Source organism: Pieris brassicae, chromosome 4, assembly GCF_905147105.1.
Source record: "Pieris brassicae chromosome 4, ilPieBrab1.1, whole genome shotgun sequence".
Classification (NCBI taxonomy): Eukaryota; Metazoa; Arthropoda; class Insecta; order Lepidoptera; family Pieridae; genus Pieris; species Pieris brassicae.
In genome coordinates this window covers 17,404,934-17,422,348 of record NC_059668.1, presented here as the reverse complement: position 1 = coordinate 17,422,348, position 17,415 = coordinate 17,404,934, and the positions used below count along the sequence as shown (strand labels likewise).

The window sequence follows — 17,415 nt, the reverse complement described above, 5'->3', positions numbered from 1 at the left end:
CGTTAATTAAACTTGCAATATTTTACTACATAAAGGTGAAGCTTAATAGACCTTTAAGCTACGTTACTTTCAGCTGGGCCAGTATGTAATGCCAATCATAATTTAATATTTTTTCTGTACGAAGTGATATGTTTCGAAGATGAATGTTGTCTTGAACGAATTACGGACTACAGGTATAGGAAAGTATCTTCTGTGCCGTGTATAGGATAGTTAGTTCTAAGAAATATGATAAGTATTTTTTTGTTATGTTATAGGTTTGTAGGATCACTAATTTGTACAGCAGTTTTCGAAGTTCACAGCCACATCAGTTAAACACTGATAGGTTCGCTCAAAATTATGACTACTTTGAACGTTTTTTGACACTTCATTCAACAATTAATTGAAGTCTAGATTAATTTACTGAACACTTATGATTATAAAATTCTAATCTTCATAGGCTTGTCTCAAATGTTGCCTATTTTTAGCGTAGGAAACACATATTACATTATGTACAAAATGAGATCAAAACCAATAGTTACCGGAACAACCTCTTACTTCTTCATGAACAATGTCTTAAAGGTTTTATTTTAAAACTGTAAACAAGTCTTACTGAAATAATAAGTTCTTAACTTCTTCACCCAAAAGCAGGGAATTTTCTAAGCAATATTCGGAAAATTGATGTAAATCCTCCGTGTTAATCCGCTTCCGTACAAAGCTATCCTTTGGTTGACATAGGAAATTTCACAAAGGGAACGTTTGTGTTACTGCGAGTACATAAAACCGGCATTTACAGCAACTCATGTATCATTACAGGATTGGGCTTTGCATGATGTATGGAACATAATATGTGTTGATGTCATGCCTTAAAAAAAGCCTCAACGACCTAATAATGCGTAGACTCCTTTATACCTTGTATTTATTTGATCAAATAACTTGCCATTGATTAGTAAATGTAAGCTGGACCGCATACCTGTGACTATGACTATTATGACTTTAGATAAAATGTAGTATTGGAAAACACATTTTTACTGTTTATTTTTGTATGACTATTTAGCTGTACATTAAATATGACAATAACAAAATAATACCAACTATACGACAGAATATGCTTCTAACTTATATTGACAAACGCACGCAAAAAAGGATTAGTGAGTTAAATGTTGCCACTTAAGCAAATTAATATACCGTCTATAAACACACCCACGGAGAGTAAACTGATTATTTGGTCTCATTTCCACCCACACCCTGACCTTTGTACCGCATTCCAGAGAAAAGGCGTGGGAGGAGGCTAATAATGTCTTACAATCCATTGTTATTCCGCGTCCTCTCGATATTATGATTATAAAAATAGCTTTCAGTCATAGCTTTCTCGAGACAAAAGAAAGGCTTATGACTGGGACTTACAATCATTCCGGGTCGTTTTAATAGTAGTTTTAAGGTTTGTAACATTTTTTTCTGTTATAAAAGTGGGGATGAGAAATTGGGATGTCGCTTATTATGCTTTAACATCATATATACTAAACTGATACCTATATTTTTTATGCAAAAACAGATGGAAAACACAGAGAAGCTAAGGTTTAAAGACTTATTAACTTTGTGGAATACAATTGTCTTCGGTTAATGTGCTACATATTTAAATAAAGCTTCTTTACCATATATAAGCACTCTAAATGTCGATTTATGTAAATAATGTAAATTCGTTTTAAATATAATTAGTTTAATGAACATTACGTTTCATTGCACAAAGTTAAAAGTATGAAAATTAATTTAACATATAATTTTTACTTACAACTGTAGTAAAATTACTAGATTAGATTAGCGTAATTTAAATGTCATTAAAATTATGATTCAGTGATTATATAGACAACGTCGCGAAAGTGCAACTACGAGTTTGTAATAACAAACTAAATAAAATTGAACTTATTATTTATAATATTTTATTTGAAAAAATGTATTAATATTATATTTTTTAAATGTGTATGTAACTAATAAATTATTCCCTGTATTAACATCAATATATTATTTGTAATGGGACTTTGAAAGAAATTTTCTTAATGAAAAATTATTAAATTTTATAAAACGTTTACAAAATTACATTATCGCAAACCTCTCACAAAGTAGAAGGTTTTATAAAATGACTTTAATATTTTGTGACGAAGCGGGGTGTAATCAGCGAAACCTCTAAATAAGTTTAACAACTCCTTGATACGGTTAGACGTAACGAAGTCTTTGATTTTCTTATTTAGTGATTACGTAAATAGTAGTTATTGAGTTTTTACGCAAATTACCCACACATTGTCAGCGCTTGAAAGTGAAATGCGTTTTCGGGGATTCCTGGCATTAGGGACATATAGTATTCCATAAATAGAAGAACGACCAAATTCTAAATTCATTTAAGAGTATTATGTGAGTAACACTGAAAATGTTTAGAGCTGACCGGTTAGAAACATTGCTGATGAAAACTTTTTTGAATTTCAATTTTAGAACTCTTTGGTAACCTAAGGTAGTATATTGCATTCATTTGTCATTTGTTTTTGTGAATTGGCGGCAAATCTTGTTACACGTGAAAATGAACCTAACGCGAGAAAATTTTCGCTCAATGATTTATTATGACTTTCGTTGTCGGCTTACTCAACAACAAAGCTACGATAGGCTGCGATTAGCATTTCTTAATGAAGCCACGTCTCGTGCCACTATTAACAATTGGTTTAACGTGTTTAAGCGTGGACGTAGCAATCTCAATGATGATCCGTGTGAGGGACGCCCTTTAACAGCGACTACTGCAGATAACATCAGTGCTGTGCTACGCATGATAGAGGAAGATAAGAGAGTTACCTATCAGCAGATACGGGAAAACCTAGGCATTTGTATGAGTCAAGTTAAAAAAATAATACACAAACATTTGGCGTCAGGAAGTTTTGTATCAGATGGATTCGCCATACTTTAACCGACGACCAGAAACACCTTCGCATGGACTGGTGTCGCCAAAGAGTTAGATAAATTCAACAGCAGTGACTCAAATTCCGTTTTGACATCGTCACAGGTTATGAAAGCTGGATATATTGCTACGAACCCAAAACCAAAAGACAATCATCTCAGTGGGTGTTTTCTTTTGGGGATCGGCCAAGGTAAAGAAAGGTATCAAGGAAAAAAGATGATTGCCTCATTCTTCGGTCGGAGAGGTCATTTCACGACAGTTGTGCTAAAAGATGGAAGGACAGTTACTGCAGACTGGTATGTCAATCGCTGTTTGCTTGTTGTCTTGGAAAAAATTGACAGCAGCGCAGAAGCAGTATACTTCTTCACCACGACAATGCTTCAGCGCACTCCGCAAAGCGGACTGTTGAATATTTGACTATCCGCCATACAGTGCTGACCTAGCGCCCGACTTTCATTTATTCCCAAGAACTAAAGATAAAATTCGCTTTACGAGGGATCTTCAGGGATGCGGTGAAAGCTTACGAAAATGCCATGGAAGAGACTAAGGAAGAATTGGCCCATGCTTTTCTCAGAGAGGAACGGAGATTACTTCGAAAAACAATAAAATTATTGGCAACATTCTATATTAAGCCGTTTTTCATTTTCTAAACATTTTCAGTGTTACCTACGTAATAATATGAGCCGCTAAACACTCTTTTGTTACATAAAAATATATTTTATTGTAGTAATTATTTTTATTTACACAAGCGTGAACATGAAAGCATTTCTCATCATAAATCAATCGTTTAGAATGTATAAAATGTAATATAATAAAATATTACTGCCACTTTTCTGGTAGAATAACAATGTTGAAATTTTGAAGAAAGGGTAGAATGTGTTGAAGAATTAGCATACTAAAATGAAACGGTATACGTTGTTAAAGCTACGTAAAATTATGTAAAGTTTCATACATTGTTTCACAAAACTGAAACAGGCAAAGTTTATCGTACAATATAATGTTCTACTCGTTCATAAACATTGTTTTATAGGTAACGACAGCAAATAATGATATTTCTATTTCATTTAACAATTGTGAAATTAAACGCCTTTAGTGAGAGGGACAGCGTAAGTTTATGTTTTGTATGAAATAGATTATAAGTTTAAATTAAAAAAAAAACTAGTGGCGTTAAAAGCTTTTAAGGCCGAAGGTAATTAAAGTTTTGTGACACACGACGTTAACATTTTTGGGTTTATGGAATGCTGGTTTTCTCATCATGTAAAGCGAGTGTTAAAGTGCACCTAGCAATGTCCATTGCTGCATAGCACGGAATCGTCATTCGGGCATCACTGCTCAAGGGTATAAAGCCTTCTTTAAGTATAAATGTCATAGTCTCTTTGGTGATTTTGTAATGCAAAATAATCTATACTTATTCGAAAGTTGATCAATATTTGCTGACATTCATGACATTCGTTTAACTTTTGTTATTATTATACTTGTAATTATGTAATAACGCTTTTTTTATTGCATCATGTCCATGATATATTGGCTCCTAGAGACCATTGATCATTAAAACTGTTTAGGTATTTCCAAAATTATAATGTGTCAAAATCACATAACTTATCAATTTAATTAAACAAACTCGTATTAAGTATTTACTTAAAATCGTATGATGTAAAACTCAGCTCAATGAATTTGCTCGGCGACACGATGTCGGAGGTAAAAAATATATTCATAAATAACTTGTCACATCTGATATCGCAAAACACCCGTCTCTTTTAGAATATTTAGAGGGACAATGTTTGTAATTATATATGTTTAGCAATTAGTTTAAAGGTCGTTTAAAAAATAACACCCTAAAATAAAAATTGTTTTCAAAAAATAACGCCCATAATAGGTTTTTAAGAAAATTTCCATTTTTAACTGAAACTATTGCCTGTCTCTAAAGTCTCTAATGACGTTGAACAAACGCAGTGTTACGTTAATTGAGTTAAAGCCTGCGCTCAGCTCAAAGGGAACTACACCAGTGGATAATTATATTAATTTATCCAAATTCGTTCCTTGCTCCAACGTTACAGTGTTCAAGAAGTGATTAAAAATTGTAATATATGTTTTTTTTACTTATGAGTGTTTCGATTATAGTTTTAACAAGAATTTTAAACGTTGTTTTAAATCATACGTTATTAAAAGAAAGGAAATATTATTTTTCATAAAAAAAACCCATAAGGTACCTTATAAATCTATTTGGAAAACAAATGATTATATTAATGTGCATTACCAAATCGAGTTTTATCTGAATAGGGTTTAATTACCTATAGACTTTGAGAACATAGGCCGCAATACTAGTAGAAACATAATTTATTGTGTCAAAGTTAGCGCAGAAGTTTCCTCATATAACCGACATGTCTGCTTACGTAGTAAAAATATATCTACGGCATTAATGGAGGCTGTATCTGATTTATAACTGTTGTGAAACACATAATTATAGTAAGCCCTATATAATATACGATTAGTCAGTGATAGTACTAAGTTTCTATTTATTTTAAATAGTTTACCAGTTTCGTACCGTTACCTAATCATCAGAAAAATGACGTAGTAAAAATAAATTAAATAAGTTTTTTACTGAAACCCAAGTCAAATACTCAAATATTAAATACTTACTGACAAATGCACTGAATGTCCTTTAAGCATTTTCTATAAAGACTAAATAATTGCTTAGATTTTAAGCCCTAAAGATTATATGACATTTATAGCATTTTCGGAAACTCCTTCGTAACTTTGACATTTTAATGATATTCTGTGTTTAGAATAATTAAGCCGTCATAAAATGGAATCCTTATTTTAAATTATATAGTAATAAATCACAATCATTTTAAAGTTACAGAATATAATGTACTGTAGTAGAACAATTTATTTAGTCATTAATATTTAGACTATAGTAATTTATTGTATTTAGATGGATAGACAAACATTATCGGTAAAAGGTTTACTACGCCTCGATATGTTATTATCGTATTTGTACGTGTTTATATACAGAAACAATATAAGCCGCACGAAAAGATAGTAAAGTTTCCTATGTAATAAAAACAAATGGGTATTAATATAGATGTTTTGAAGGATCACTCGAACCTTTCCGAAAACACGGTATTTCTCTCAAGGGTCCTCTTTGCTCCTTGACTCCGAACATGAAACACCAAATAGAAAACGAATATTGCTTTTGCTTCGGTTATACGGTAAATAATCTGTTGCTTAGGTATTAAATGTTAATATCTTCATCCATCACAGTGAAATAATTGCACTAATGTGTATTTTAAGTATATTATTTAACAGTATTTTATGTAACAAAAGGGAAAAATAAACTATAATTTTCTATATATTTATTTCTTAGTAATATGATATCGCAATATGTAGTAATAATGTGAAAACTTTTTCAATATATTAAAAAAATACCTCATTTAAAAGTAAAGAAACAGTTTAATTAGGAATTTAAGTTGAAACTTTTTATAAAGACGACATAGATAAAAACAACTGAACCTTATAAATAGTTCCAAAACATGTTTTAGTCAGTGTGATAAAAAAAACCATTTATTTGCAAGGTACAATCAATCATATAAAAATAGGCATGCAAATGTCAAATAATAAAAATATAATGTCATAATAATAACTCAAATTATTAATATTTTTTGTCAATTGTATCGTCTTAATACTTGCCCACATTATAAGGGTACCTCGCATTAGAAAAAAATGTCAACTGCTTACAAGAGGGTCAGTGCCCACAGTTAGTTAACAAGGTATAATATAATAACAACCATATATTTACTTGAAAGCATTGTATTAATTTTAAAGTAATTACTGTAACACTTATATAATCTAGAAACAGTGTCGAGATTGTTTTCTATTGTCTGAATCTGAAATCTGAATTTATGTGTTGCATAGCTATTTGGTACATTATCCATACATTGTGAAACAGACCCGTAAAGAATTTAAAAAATACCCAGTCGAAGATATCAGCCTCTTTACGAACTGATGAACCAAAACTACTTAGAAACTGGCATACGAAATTATTACTACTGTGAGACTGTTATATGATATATGATGCACTGGTAAAGTCATTTGGAGCATAATTCCCCAATTAGGATGAAGGGAAATGAATATGAAGCCAAGTATAATAAAGTTAGAGCGGGTACAAAACAAATATTTGAGGGTGTACGCTGTGTACCTTTTTTACCCACTCGTGTATCTGACCTTATTTATTATTACATCTGTGGGCTACAACGAGTGTAGAACACGCCGATGTACTGAATAAAATTTGGCAGTACTACAGCGCCTTAGCAGCAATGTTCCTGATGGGTACGTCAGAAGGTGACATCGTCCGCCAATACTTTATGAGCCCACAACTAGGACTAACATTATATAAATGGCATATATCATTCGCTGTATTTGTTGTCCATTGAATGAAGTGACAAAAGTTCTTCTTGCCTATAATTATATATTTATTATTATGTAATTTTTCTGTTCTGAATTACTTGTTTGTTCTTTTATTTCATGTGTAAAGTTTTTCGTGATGCAATATTCTTGATTTGTTTGATAGGACAGGATTATGTTCTTCGAAAAAAAATTATAAGCTATTCATAATGCATACTTATGAACGTCGAAAAATACATTTACTAGTTCTCAAATGAACGGCGTAGAACGCATATGAAGAATTGACTAGACTAGCAAAGTCGCTTTAAAAAGCCTTTAATTGCATATTTTTCGTTTTCAAGATGCTTGTGCAGTTGTGACCATTACACAACACGTATATCGTGAACATGTGATGTCGGGTAAAATTCCATACGATTTCCCAAGGGCACCATTCTCAACTACATACGGCGTTGTGTATATAAAATGGATTCCTGATTCAATTGAGCTCTTACAAGAATTTCTGTATAAATATGCAACAAAACGAACATTTGCAGATTTCTGAGTCGTGGTCGTACCATTTCCTATTAAACACTAATTATTAAACGTCCTATAGATGGTATCTATTCAACACTGGTTTTAATATAAAGTATCATATCCTTAACCATTGAAATGCTAGAATTAATTAAGTAAATTTAGTTGTATGTTTTTCACAAGTTACTTGACAAATTTTATAAATTTCAGCATTTCGCTTGGACAATGTAACCAACATAATTATTATAGTATTTGTTGGCAAACGGTATTGTACATAAATAAAGTGAATATGTATAACCATTATAACGGTGAGTCTAGTTGCTATTAAGCTTGAGGGCATTGCATCATAATCCCGGCTGAGCACTGATTTTTATTTCGACGCCTAATTAGTACTTGCGGCGGTATCATTCGGCGAAGGAAAAATCGACAGCGTGTGTCAGGCATGGGTAGGTTAAGACGGTTATTTTATATTTCGGGGCAATAAAAACAGATAAAACAACTTTCTCTGCAGCTGTGATACTTTTGACATTTAACACCGTCTTTCTTTCGTCTTCAGTCACTGTGACCATGCACACTGAAAAGTACACGAAACGTCGGAAAAAAATTAAAATTTAGAATTATGTAAATAACTATAAGTTTTAAAAATAATACATAGCTTTAAACCGTTCAAAAAGTGTTTTTCTTTAAATTTAGCGTAAATTTTAATTGTCTATCGATGGTTCGTGTAAAACACGTATATATAAAATAGATAATAATTTATGTATTATATTAATATTATTTGTCTAGATAAAAAGCCATTAGTGGGAAATGTTACAAAATTCGAGGTATAGGGATTTTTCTACCGTAGCTCCATCATCAATTGCGAAGTGGGACACGCCCCAAATTCTGGTGAACCGCGCTAGACACGCAAGAGAAATCAGGGCAATAATGCTTCTATACAACTTTATATGGGGATGGCTATAAAACTAACGACCGTTAGTCGTAAGTAACGTAGTATATCACTTTGAACCGATACGTTGTTTACGATTATCTGGTTGTTCATTGATTCAAACGAGTACTTGAAGCCGGGATTTTGCAGTTTATGCAGCAGTGATATCAAATTATAGTTTAATATGAAAAGGCTTTCGTTTTATGCCTATTTTTTTGTTACTGTTAAAATATTAACATACTAGTCAATTTGGGTGACACAGTCTAAGTAAAAAAATCTGTTGCGAATGTAAAATATGCCTTTGCTTTCTTTAGTTTCATACGACATATCTTTAATTTATTTATGGTACAAATACTTTTACGTAAAAATTCTGACAGATTACACAAGTACTGCGGATATTGTTAGCGTCAATTTATTATGTTACTTAATATGTCAATAAATTTGCTCACTTTATATAAAATGTTCTCTCTCTAATAATCTTCTATCTCTCGCCGACAACAACTGCTGTAAACGAATCGAAATGGCGAGTTTGATAGTGTTAACAATTCGCTTTTTTATATTACAATAGATATATGTCGTGTTACGCAGTAGCTGAAACTCTCTGCGTTCCGATAGCAGCTAGGCTGTTTACCCATTTTTCAGCGACGTAATGCTCACGTTCGCCATCTATTATCCATCCTGTCCAATCCTAAACACCTTCATATCTAAAAATTATTTCTAATTTAGGAGCCCATAGCTATTTCCCACGTTGTTCCAATAACTACATCCTTAAAATCCCATCACATATCCCATCTTCCTTTCTTGGCGAATCCTTTAAGGTCTTTGTAATGAGGTTATGGAATTAAATTCCTAGCTAGGTACCTTCATAGGTAGCTTCCTTTAAATATTTACTGTCCACAATGTATACCTAAGTTTCATACTAAGTGATATTGTCCTCTTTTTCATTATTGTCCCTTTCACTGTTTACATTAAGGCCGGCTGCTTCTTGCCCGTTTGCCTGCTATTACATAAAAAAAAATATATGTCTTATGTAGTTTCGTGCTATTTCATTATCCTATCTTACCTTACTCATATACCTTATTGCACCTTTTATTACTGATATTATTCTACGTATTGTGGAATATATGATCAATTCAAATACGTTCCTTAATTTGAGGGGAGAGTTTACAGTTTCGACGGTATGATCATTAAACTGTTTGACAGTTACGAAAACCATGAACACATTTTTGGATTTTTTTTAGTAAATTTTACAATTAAGCAAAACCATAACAATCCGCCGTTCTTGAATTATAAGTCTTCGTATATTTCAAGAACGGCATTATTAAGCCGTCTTTGTTTTACATATTAAAATTTAAAACCGAAAGTCTTAATTTTAATTAAGTGGGAAACTCTCTAACGGCCTTGTATCAATTATTTCTAGCATTCAGCAAATGTCGTCGACATAAGCCGATTTCAATAAGCTGAAACCGATTCTCCAATTTAAGCACCCGCTTTGTGAATGGTTCCTTATGACAGGTTTATGATATCAAACTAGATATATTCTAGTTTTTCTTAAGTCCTTCCTACTAATATTATTACATACATATAAAATAGAAATCATTCATTCATCAAATATGTTATAAATTGGGTAAGTACTAAATTAGCTTACACTATTAGTGGTCCGTTAAATTATCATTACCTCATTATTATTATATAAAGAACAGTACATTAATCTCATTAAGCATTAAACTAAAAAAAAATATGAAATTATTTAGAGTTGCTGTTTTTTATATTGACGAATTGTTATTGTACATAAAGATAACCAAACAGAGGCGGTAATATTTTTGACCAATGCAACCGTTACTAGCTGCAAATATTGTTGAATGCCTATAACAGGCCCAACGTTCAGGAGGCTTATCTCTAGCATTGGTCAAAAGGTTTTTTCTTTCCGCTCCACCAGCTCCAATTGTATCTGTTGTAAGCTTATTAAAAAATTCGTTATGATTACATTATTTATACCAGGTAAAGAACATATATAGATGATATATAAATCTAAATCACACAGACAACCACAAATGCAGAGATTATCATAAATAAATACATTGTTTACAAAAGAAAACAAACATCAAATTAGTAGTAGGCGGGTAAAAATTTTTTTATCGCAGTTGCTGGGCGCCACGTCAGAACTGTATGGCGGATGACGCATTATCTCTACACCTGCCATAGTCAAATATTCATCAGTCCGTTTTGCGGAGTGCGCTAAAGCATTGTCGTGGTGAAATAGGATCCTGCTTCGAGGGCGCTGCTGTCGATTTTTTTCAAAGACAACAGGCAAACAGCGATTGACAAACCAGTTTGCAGTAACTGTCCTTCCATTTTCTAGCACAACTGTCCTGAAATGACCTCTCCGACCCAAGAATGAGGCAATCATCTTTTTTCCTTGACTTCTTCCTTTCTTTACCTAAGTTGGCCGATCCCCGAAAGGAAACACCCACTGAGATGATGATTTTTGATTTTTTTTTTTTTTTTTTAATAATTTTATGGCCTGGTGATGATTTTTGATTTGCCGCCTATTCACAAAGACAAATGACAAATGAATGCTATATACTACATGAGGTTACCAAAGAGTTCTTAAATTGAATTTAAAAAAAAAAGTTTTTATTAGCAATGTTTCTAACTGGCCAGTTCTAAACATTTTCAGTGTTACCCACTTACAAGAATGTTATGGCGTGCAAATTTGTCTTAATAAGAATTTTACATTTTACATTTTGAGTCATATCAATTCTTATATCTTTGTATCATACATAATATATCATACGTCATCAAATTTTTATTTATTATAATATTTCAAACAAATACTTATTTATAGAATAATACATTTTTTTTTCTAAAAGTACATTAAGTCGATTTTTAAAAACTTAACACCCCATTCGATAAAATATGTGAAATGGCGCAAAATCGATAATAGATTAAAAAATAAAATACGTGTTTTAAATTCCAGACAGACTATTTTGATTTAAAATAGCATATTTAAGAGAGTTTGAACATTTAAGCGAAACTGTAACTTAATCCAACTTACAAAGAAACTTTTAAGATCTTATTTCTATAAGACTTAACTCTAAAATTTTGGTAAATTTTTTACATTTATTAACTTTCATTTGAAAAAACGATGTCAAAAAGGTCGGTTGATACAATTTTACAGTATTAGATTTGTGTTGTTATATTTACATACACATTCATGCCTTTTTCTAATACAACATGCAGGATAGCAATTGCAATTCTTAGATTTTAGTCCTAACATTAATTATTTTATTTATTGTATTTAAAAGAAAAAAGTCTTAGCTAAACGAGCATTTTATATAACACTATTCATCAGCAGTAATAACATTAAAACGTGTTTAATCTTAGTACATGGTTTAATTTTAGTCTATAAATAGTTAATTTTTTATACTACTACTATTTATGGCAAATGAAACAAACAAAAGAGGTTTTGAAGTTGAACAATATCAAAAATTTCAAAGGCAATACAGAGAATCATAAACATTAACTTAAATTATTGACATTCTAAAATAAACATTATTGTAATTGTGATATTGATAATATCAAATTTTGCAGTAATGCTATTATTAGCTATTCGGTATAATTGCCATATGATTTTGAATATTGGTATTCCATAACTGTATTGAGTGACTTTTGTCTTTTAATTTTGTCACTATCATCATCATATTAAAATGTTTTAAGTATTGAATTGACATTAATGAATGAAAAGGCTCTGCTGAGAGAAAGCGAAGAGTTCTGGCCTAGGCTTTGATTGTTTTGCCTAGACATCTAAAATATTTAATAGAAACTGCGGAGTTCCCATGTCTAGACCCAAAAATTAATATTTTTTGGATTTTTTCTAAAATTAGTGAAAGAATTGCCAATTTTCGTCATAGAGGTATGCTCTGCTGAGAGAAAGCGAAGAGTTCTGGCCTAGGCTTTGATTGTTTTGCCTACACATCTAAAATATCTAATAGAAACTGCGGAGTTCCCATGTCCAGACCCAAAAATTAATATTTTTTGGTTTTTTTCTAAAATTAGTGAAAGAATTGCCAATTTTCGTCATAGAGGTATGCTCTGCTGAGAGAAAGCGAAGAGTTGTGGCCTAGGCTTTAATTGTCTTGCCTAGACATCTAAAAGATCTAATAGTAACCATGGAGTTTTCATGTCTAGAGAATATGTTTTTTTTAATTTAGAGAAAAGTTTGCAAAATGCTAATTATTTCGTTTTCTCTCACTCTTCTTTATTTTTTTATAATTAAACCTTTTTATTATTGTATTTAAATGATAAGGAACTATTACAATTAAATTGGTTGTTTTAATGAGACCTTTTTTATCTAAATCGATAAGAAATGCTCTGCTGTGCCCGGGTTGCTGGCAAAGCATTTCACGATTTTAAAAAAAATATTTTATTTATTTAAAAGTGCAGAACTCTTTCTAAAAACTATCAGGAACTCTAGAACTATCGTGTTTGCTGCCAGAACTCTAATTTTTTTGTGCTCTGCTGGTAAGTGCTCTGCTAACTTCACAGACACATAAACCTTTGGGGCTTCTTTACGGCTTATATTTAAAGTCACTATGTCGATATGTACAGGAGGTATCCTGGCCCATTCAATTCTCGTCGTGAAATAAGGGCCGCCAATAATTATTACTTTACTCTAGTTGCTTTGCTTTACTCTAAATGCTTCAGTTTAACTGGCCTCAAGGGGGCATATCAAAAAGATCAGTAATGGAGGCATTTAGTAAATCAACTTACCCATTAGGATAGGACACTCGTAAACATGGCTAAAGTTGATTGCGACCACATCGATAAGTAGACGCTCGGTGTCAAATCGTAGTCTGAAATTATCAAAATTGCATCTAAGGTCTACGGTAGGTTTTAGTTTAGGGATTGAGATTGAGAGACAAATAAAGGCGGTCGTGATAATTAAATGGATAACTCATAAGAGTCTTTATATTTGATTTCTGCATATTGTAGACAGCTTGCTAGTTAGTAGAGTGTTAAAAATGTCAACGTAGTAGCTTGATCATTCATTTAATTACATAATATGTCGTAGCAGTTCCCTCTTTTAATCTCTGTGATTCCGAATTCTTTTTTGAAAAAATCAGCCTTTTGTTGTTTTTCCAATTGTGTATTACTCACCTGAGATCATTTCAAAGGGAGGATAATGAAAACTCCAAACCTAAAATACGAAAAGACACCGTTATACATTTTTTAAACTTAGAATATATTTAAAAAAAAACATCATATTTTTATTTGCACGTTACGCTTGAAGTTAGGGTTAAGAGTAAAGAGTTTTAGTTACCTATTTAAACTGTTTGACTTTTTATACGTTGTCTCTGTCTCGTCGCCAATGTCAATTGTCATTAAATCTAGTACAATTGGTTAGTGATTAGAAATCAGGGCCTTCCCGCCATTCGGCGAACCATCACTGAATATTTAATTACGTAATTAATTGGCTTCAGAAAACTTCTTAATAGTTGCTCGTAATATGTTCACTGGCACTAATGATTTTTGTGTCGTTTTTATAATTGTTTTTAACTGTTTCATTTCATCATAGTGTTGACATTAGTTGTCAATAAAAGATGAAGATGTACTTTTGTTAAAAGAGGGCAATTACCTTACCATGTATCATGTTAGGACTTTAATATATTGGAATTGTGTTCTCTTTATAGTGCGAAGTTGGGCCGGCTCTACAAAGGATATGTAAAATTAATGTAATAATATTTTATCAAAGAAACGCGATGACTTTATTAGAACAAGGAATTTAAATAATTATAACACACCACACCATAGAATATGTTAGAAAAATAAATTTAAAAACACCACAGAGTACACACGTAGTACTAAGACTATGGAAAGGCGGGGGATTTAAATATTAGTTCAGCAGACCGATTAATGAAATTTAAAGTGTAATTTATTGTTCTCTCGTTAAAATAAACCTATATAACAATGTTAAATAAAATAAAGAAAGAAAAAAAAGTACTTAATTGTAATTGTACATTCAACTAAATTACATCAGTACATCCAACAGAGAAATTGCAATTTGCACCAGGCGATAATTAAATTCGAGAATACTTCAACTGTCGGCAAATTTTGGAAAATTCGTAGACGGACGCTGGCGCTTTTAATGAATCACTGTGAATTTTAAATGCATTACTATATTTACAGACAGTTAATACATGTCAGTCATTCATATTTTTTTATAATATTGTCACAAATTTACAAATAATTACATCTTGTAAGAATTAAAAGTCTACCAACGAATTTCAGAATAATACTTTATTGAAGATACTATGTGGTGGTGGTACAGAAGCCATTCTTGATCTCGTATTTGATCCATAATTGTTTTATTCAATTATTCACTTAATAACTAAAAGTAGCCAAAATCACTATATCTGCTTATGAATTAATGTTACATACTTGTTAAGAAATGAGGTACACTCAATGAATGTAGCAGGATGACCACTAATAGGCAACGATGGCGAAACGTCGTGAAGCGCATCACATCTGCCCCTTTGATTACCACTACTACATAGCGATCACGACCGCTCTGTCAAGAGCCGTACCGGAGTACCGGATAAGAAGAAGAAGTTGATGAATTGTGATTCAACGAGAAATAATGATTTGTAAGTTACTGTATAATTTAAAAGATTGTCATAATGAAAATGGGTGTGTACGAACCATTTAATTTCTTAAGGCTATATATAAATTGGTTTAGTTACAGGAACTCTGATTGGAACAGGACAGTTGATTCTTTATATTTAATAATAACTCAAACATTGAATAACAATTTTATTTTATACTGTCTTGTGGTTCTGTGTAATACTTGCTATGTTGTTGATATTTATGTAACCTTTATGTTATAAGGTGACCATAAATAAATATATAAAAACTTCATATTTGTATATCAAAGACCAAAACATGGGAATTGAGCCATTCTCTGATATATGGGTGAAGATAGACCCACGACAGGCATGAGTGAGCGGAAAATTTTACATTCTTTATATGTGTTTTGAAGTACAATATATACGTTTTAGGTATACCTCATTTCCCCATCAGAGCATTTTCAATGTTATAATATGAAGGTACGTACGTTGGTCTTATAAGAAGCGCATTAACATTTGCTGGACGAATTTATGTTCAGCGTATTAAAAAATTTTTTTTATCGATACCAAAGTAAATAGATAAATCATTGCTATGATAAAGCTGATCTCGTGGTAATGAAATCGTGGCATTTTGACGTTGGATGTCACAAGATGTAGCAAAATTGGAAATGTTTACCTAATAATGCAAATGGTTAGGAATCCGCAGCGAAATATCGCTATAAAAATCGTTCCTACGCCCCGACGGCCGACGCCTTGGCGAGGTTGCCAATTTTGCACTAGGATCCAAAATCCCAGTTCCTCTAATGGTATGACACTAGAGATTTATTTATTGATTAACCATTTCCTTTTTTAAAATTTGTAACTAAAGTTTATTATAATGTCACACGATGTTCATAAAAATGAAGAAAATAATTAAATATTTCTTTACCATAGACGAAATTACGCGACTTAATTTGTATGCTCATTGTTAAAGCACTTTTACATTTCAATAAAATTTAAAACATTTGCAATTCCAAAAAAATCGCTTTTTCAATAACTATGAAGCAATAAATGAGGCATTGACAAAGTCTTTCAAGAAAACACTACGAATGTTTGTTGAACTTGTATTTTGTGTAGGAAAGTTTCTTTAGAATATGTTCTTAGTCTTTTCCGGTCCATTATTATCGTAAAATTCCGTACAAATTGTTGTAAGGAATTTTTACGGTACAGTTTTAGTGTTTTAGTTTTTAGTGCTACATTTTGGCACAGTTTTAGTGCTTTCCGACTATTCACCCTAAAAAAACTTTTGTGAATTTAAACTTTTTTATAAAACCTACGTTAATAACGTCAAATCTATGTCCCAAATACAACTCTGGACATTTTGTTTGCATAAGCATGTTAATTCTAATATCATAGTAACATATTACAAGTTGTCGCTGACCACGATAACGTAAAAGCACTCAAGACGGCGAATTATATAATTTATTTTTATCTGTTAAACAGGTTTAATATTAATATAAACAATATTTATTATCTTTAAAGACAATTCTGTATTGGTTTGTCTTTGGTTAGGTTAGAATGCGCTCTCGGGGACCAGAGCTATGGTTATTGGACTTGCGGAACCGACGACGACGCGGACATGTACATAAAATGGTCTTCAGGATTCGCAAAAGCCGACACTATTATACGACACTGAAAAGGTCCATAGGTAAATTGATCTTTGTTGGTTTAGTTCATGAAAAAAAGTGTATACAATTTTTACGATCTTTCAGCATTAAATATCAAGATACAACATTGATATTCCAGCCCACAGCTATGTAATTTGTTTTAATGTATTTTCTACAGATGCGTGGGACAGCCGCAAAGCCATTTTTATGTTCCTTTATTTTGTGTGTATGATCACGTACTTATAACAAATTGTTACTCGTTGCCAAGAACACGTAATAAAATATTTCTTCCAAGAAATGTTTTATAAAGTTTAAATTAGCTTTGGTACACGATTATAACGTAGGAAACATGCCAAATTACTCAGTTATATTTAGCCTAAACGC

The 17,415-nt window shown here is 31.7% G+C and overlaps 1 long non-coding RNA gene across 1 annotated transcript in view; it reads right to left on the bottom strand.

The window, feature by feature from the left end:
• LOC123709144 overlaps nt 1-14,027 on the bottom strand; it is a 34,901-nt gene extending 20,874 nt beyond the window's left edge. The window contains exons 1-2 of the long non-coding RNA XR_006753689.1: nt 13,920-14,027; nt 13,533-13,615 (exon numbers count right to left, since the gene is read on the bottom strand). This is a non-coding gene — a long non-coding RNA (uncharacterized LOC123709144). The remainder of the gene's footprint in view (nt 1-13,532; nt 13,616-13,919) is intronic.
• Between the last annotated feature and the right edge of the window lie 3,388 nt (nt 14,028-17,415).